Source organism: Lipotes vexillifer, unplaced genomic scaffold (genome assembly GCF_000442215.2).
Source record: "Lipotes vexillifer unplaced genomic scaffold, Lipotes_vexillifer_v1.1 scaffold1559, whole genome shotgun sequence".
Lineage (NCBI taxonomy): Eukaryota > Metazoa > Chordata > Mammalia > Artiodactyla > Lipotidae > Lipotes > Lipotes vexillifer.
In genome coordinates, this window is record NW_006774921.1 from 139,247 (window position 1) to 145,393 (window position 6,147).

General features: G+C 38.1%; 1 protein-coding gene across 1 annotated transcript in view; it reads left to right on the top strand.

Moving 5' to 3' along the window:
• The window catches only part of STK32A (serine/threonine kinase 32A), a 113,816-nt gene that overhangs the window by 21,777 nt on the left and 85,892 nt on the right, over window positions 1–6,147 (top strand). The gene's annotated exons all lie outside the window — the stretch shown is intronic.

Genomic DNA, 6,147 nt, shown 5'->3' on the forward strand with positions numbered 1-6,147 from the left:
AAAAAAAAAAAAAAAAAAAAAAAACCACTGGCGAGTCAAGTTTAATTAGCTCTGTTCTACAGATGGGGACCTTGTGATTTGAAAAGATGGAGTAACTTATCTAGGGTCCCACAACTGGTGTCCTTGTTCTCTCATCAATAGAGAGGTTTACAGAAATATCAAGGAGTGCGGTTCTCAGTAATCTCACGTATGTTCATGATTCCATACTTAGGAAGGCTGAAATATTTTTAAAGAAAAAATAAAATATTTTCCAAATATTTTTACCTCAGAAGTAGAAAAAAGAATGGATTTCCTGCTTTACTTTCTAGAATGCTCTGCTCCCAAATTCCAAGTGTCAGGGTGGTATAACAAAGTCTAGAAAGTGTTTCCTCTTTTCTTTCCTTCAACACGGTTTATTGACCAGAATGTTTAGACTGGGGAGATGGTAAGAGAAGTATAACAAAGGAAATAAAGAGCATCAGGCCTGAATCCCACCATCAGTACACGCTTACCTTTAGGGGAAGACTTGGGAAAGCCTGACTTGTGATTCCAGAAGGATAGACAAAGAAGTTCCACCTTGCTTCTCCTGATTCTACCTCTGGAATGGACATCATAGGGTTTATAGCAAAATGAAATGAATGGACGGACACACAGCAAGAATAACCATAAGACAGCTACAGAGATTAAAAATGTGGGTGCAGGATCAGAAAGGTGTATATGAATTTACATGAAGGTGGATTTATTCTATCCACTGCTCCACTCAAGTGTTGGGTGTGGCTTTGTGACAACAGTCAACTGCTGTCCCCTCAGTTGGTCTTACTGTCCACGTGACTTATAAATTCAAGCCTACCAAAGAGCTGAGTGTGATTTTAGTGCTTAAACATTTGTTTTTCATACAATAGCCCCTAAACCCGAATTCCTTGGGTGCTCACACAAGGAAAACAAAACTGAATTGGACTTTGACAGACTGTCTTGGTCTTCAAATGGGGTACCTTCTCCAAGGATTTACATGTGTAGTTTTGACTGAATAGGTTTTGCCTTACTTTCTGACTTACGAACCTAACCCCAAGATGAGTGAGTCACAATACTAGTTATAATCACGGCCAATTATTTAATCTCTCTGAGGCTGAACACGCCTATCTGTAAAAGCCGTAAGGTTATTGAGAGAATACAATGAGACATACAAAGGAAACATATATAAACAGACCTCTAATGCCTATAGAATTTCTGTGTCTGGTTGATTAGTGGAGAATGTGCACCTATCCAAAAGAAAAACTCTAAAATAAGTCCTTTAAAGATACTTAGTTTTAAAAATAAATAAAAATATTCCATGGGATCTCATAACGTTAGGATCTGTCCAGCTTTGTCTATTAACCTGATATACCTCCAGGCAGCCTTAAGAATACTGTATGTACTGACATGATGGTTGCTAAGACTGGGGTGAGAAGACCTGTGTGAAAGCAAGACTGAGGCAGAGAGGAAGGTGCCAGAGGTTGAGCTGCTGTTACCTGTTTGTTTCCCCGCAGGCCACATTCCCTGGCCCAGCCCTATCAGTGTGAGAACCAGATTCTGTCTCTCCCTACACTCAACCATGATCTTCAAAACCCCACAAATACCCAGGGTCTAACAGGGTCTCCAGGAGACCCTTTTTATCTTCTTGGCACCAGAGCTTCTCCAGGAACCAGAAGGAAAGTTTTAGAACATGATACAAGGACAAGACACAAGAAGAAGCCACAACAAAGGTTAACTTTGCTTCAGAGATTGAAGAAAACACTGCTGCAAGGCTACCACACCACAGACTGCAGAGCCCAGATGTGTAGAAATGACACTGACAGCTGCCATTTACTTCCGTGTTGCCTGCTAATATCCATGTGTCATGATAGCAGCTTTTACCATGGTATTTGCTGGGAGCTCTGAATTAGCCTATTCCCTAAGCAGTAGTAGTAGGACTAGTAAAAGTAGTTTGTTCCAGTTCATATTCTAAGTACTTTACATATGTTAACTCATTTCATTTTGCTATAAACCCTATGATGTGTATATTATTTTGATCCCTATTTTATCAATGAAGATAACAGAGCATGGAAATAAATCGACAGGAAAAAATAAAAGAAATTGCCAGGATTACACAAGTATTCATTGTAGGAGCTGGAATTTGAACCCAGGTAGTCTGTCTCCACAGACTGTGCTCTTAATCTCAGGGGCTGGTAAATCTTTTGTAAAGGGCCAGCTAGTAAATATTATGGCATCGATTTTTCACATGGTCTCTATTGCATATTCTTTATTGTTTTTTTAAAATCCTTTAAAAGTGTAAAACCAATCTTAGCTCACAGGAGGCACAAATACACGCAGCAGGCCCATTTTGGCTGTGGGCCATATGTAATCTGCTGGTTAATACTGCACAGGTTTTGATCAAAGGTTTAAGCACACAGTGGGTGTGCTATTGCATGCATACTCCTCTTAGGCAAATCCTATATGCCTGTAATATAATTGGTTTTCTGTTGACAAAATAATCCACAGTTCTGACTTCATCTCTATCTCTCATTTTGTCTGAATTGATGAGGTTTGGTTGCCTTTTCAATCAGCCTTCTGCTGTTGTTGGACATTTAAGAAGGGACCATAAGGGGCTTCCCTGGTGGCGCAGTGGTTGAGAGTCCACCTGCCGATGCAGGGGACACGGGTTCATGCCCTGGTCTGGGATGATCCCACATGCCGCGGGGCAGCTGGGCCCGTGAGCCATGGCCGCTGAGCCTGCTTGTCCGGAGCCTGTGCTCCGCAACGGGAGAGGCCACAGCAGTGAGAGGCCCGCGTAAAAAAAGAAGGGACTGTAAGGATGGAATGAGAGCTTATTTTTCAGTCACTTTCAGTGTGTCATCGGCTTTCTCTTCAGGATGTATTATTATACAGGGAAGTGACCTTAGGCACTATGGCATTGGACTGGAGTTGGATCTTTCTTTGACTGACTAGAAACAAAGGCATAAATAAGATGTAGTATCTCTAAAACCTTAAGGTTGCCACTTTTCTGGGACCTAACCTGACATTAATTAAGGCAGTTCTGCTAGTAGAAATTTATCAGCAACCTGGCATCTAATCCTTTATCATTTTCATTAAAGCTTAAAATGGCTTATAAAGAGACATGGTTCGTGAAATGGATTGATATCGCAATGGAACCTCCTGCTTTCTAGGTACCTGCTATATACTTGGAGATTCAAAACATCATCACAGCATTGTAGGCTAGGCTGCTAGTGAAGAAACCACTGTGAGTTATTGGATTTGCCAAAAAGGAAATAAATCTTGGTTATTTAACACTTCCATAGTACATAATGCATAACTCAGCCTCATGTGATGAGTGTGAGGAAATCATTGCACTGGTTATTTCAGTTTGAAACTTAAAACTTACAAAAGTGTTTTTCAAGTTGTTTTGACCACAACTCATAGTAAAATATAGACTAAAAGAATTCTCATGATACAGTACACATCTATCTACACACAGATGTAAACTGAAACAAAAGTTTCAGAGTCAATACTACTATAGCTACATTTGAGACATTTCTGATATTTTATTATCTATTCTATTCCATTAAATTTTTCAATGTTCTTTATTACAACTAAATTTATTTCATAACTTATTAATGGGTCTTGACTCAGTTTAAAAAACACTTCCCTAGAAGACCCACATTCTCACACTGCTCTGGTTTACAAGAAGCAACTGTTTGGGGGTTCTTCTGTATCTTTACATCTTACTTTATTTGTTGAGAACCAGATTTATGTGAGATTTACGTGTAAATCACTGTACCAGGCTCTATGGGAAGTGCAAAGAGATGCCTTCAACTACCCCAAGCCAGGAATTTTCTGAGTTGCCAGGAAAACACAGGTGAACAAAGCAACATATAATCTCTGCCCTCATAGAGTTTATGATCTAGTGAATGAAAGAAACTCAGAACTCAAGGAGTTTGAGAAGACAACATAGTCAAGTGAATGACTTAAGTAAGTAAACTGTTTTATTAGCATTTTTCTGGATAAAAAGTATTTCTTTATCTAGCAGGGTCAGTCCCATTTTTACAGATGAGAAAATAGAGACTCAGAATCTGTCATTTAGGCTTAAAGACTTAAATCTAAGACATGACACCATAAAACTCCTAGAATAGAACACAGGCAAAACATTCTCTGACATAAATTGTACCAATGTTTTCTTAGGTCAGTCTCCCAAAGCAATAGAAATAAAAGCAAAAATAAACAAATGGGACCTAATAAAATTTATAAGCCTTTGCACAGCAAAGGAAACCATAAACAAAAAGACAACCTATGGACTGGGAGAAAATATTTGCAAATGATGTGACAGACAAGAGCTTAATTTCCAAAATAAACAAACAGCTCATACAACTCAACAACAGACAAACCAAACAACCCAATCGAAAAATGGGCAGAAAACCTAAATAGACATTTCTCCAAAGAAGAAATACAGATGGCGAATAGGCACATGAACATCACTAATTATTAGAGAAATGCAAATCAAATCTGCAGTGAGGTACCTCCTCACACCAGGCAGAAAGGACATCATTAAAATGCTGGAGAGGGTGTGGAGAAAAGGGAACCCTCTTACACTGCTGGTGGGAATATAAATTGTTGCAGTCACTATGGAGAACAGTATGGGAGTTCCTCGAAAAACTAAAAATAGAGTTGCCATATGATCCAGCAATCCCAGTCCTGGGCATATAGCCAGACAAAACTATAATTCAAAAAGATACGTGCACCCCTATGTTCATAGCCACATGATTTGCAATAGCCAAGACATGGAAGCAACCTAAATGTCCATCGACAGAGGAATGGATAAAGAAGACGTGGTATATATACAATGGAATATTACTCAGACATAAAAAAGAATGAAATAATGCCATTTGCAGCAACATGCATGGACCTAGAGATTATCATACTAAGTGAAGTAAGCCAGACAGAGAAAGACAAATATCATATGATATCACTTACATGTGGAATCTAAAAAAATGATACAAATGAACTTATCTACGAGACAGAAAAGACTCAGTTGTAGAGAACAGACTTGTGGTTGCCAAGGGGAAGGGGTGAGTGGGGGAGGGAAGGACTGGGAGTTTGGGATTAGCAGATACAAACTATTATATACAGGATGGGTAAACAACAAGGTCCTACTGCAGAGCACAGGGAACTGTATTCAATACGCTGTGATAAACCATAATGGAAAATAATATGAAAAAGAATATACATCTATGTATAACTGAATCACTTTACTTTACAGGAGAAATTAACATAACACTGTAAATCAACTATACTTCAATAAAATTTAAAAAAAGAATCTGTCATTTACCAGAATTACATCATTGTTTACAGGCCAAATCCAGGATTATTTGTAATAGACATGCTGCCTCACATGATTAAATGTTTTTGTTTTTTTTTGAAATGAAGTGGGTTGGGAGTTAAGAAGAAGTGATGATTAAGTCACATTATAAAAACGTTTTAACCTTGAGAAAGCTTGGAAGATGAGAGGTCCCATTACTCATCTCTCTTTCCTTCAGGAGCTAATCTGATTATTTTTGAAATCGGCAAATTATGTCTTTTAAAGAGAAGAATGGCACCTTCTTGTATTTTGCAATCTTTTCTGATTAAATTCTTAAAATCCCTCATTTGGAATTTTACTCATCTAAACCCTTATTTCAAAAACCAGGAAAGAAAGTGGGACATTTTCTGCAGATCATCAAGGAAAGGAACCAAAGAACGTCACCTGTCTGGGAGAATCTAGGCTTTGTTCTCTTCACCAAGCATTTCTTGAGCACTGACCCAAGAGACCATGCTATCTATACACTAAACATCTACTGCTCCTAGGAAGGAGTGAACATGTTATTATTTTTTAATTGATGTATAGTTGATTTAAAATGTATTAGTTTCAGGTGTACAGCATAGGGATTCAATATTTTTATAGATTATATTCCATTTAAGGTTTAGGAGTGGAAACTTTTAAATGGCAGATGGAAAAGATCATCTCAACTTCAAATGAAGTGTATAAAATAGACTTTTATACTCATCATCCTCATCTCTTAGATATCTGTGCCTTGGGGATCAACTCATTCTATAAACTTACATGTGTAACAGTTTCTTACTTGGGAAAATTGAGATCATTTGGATACACTAAAGAGCGGT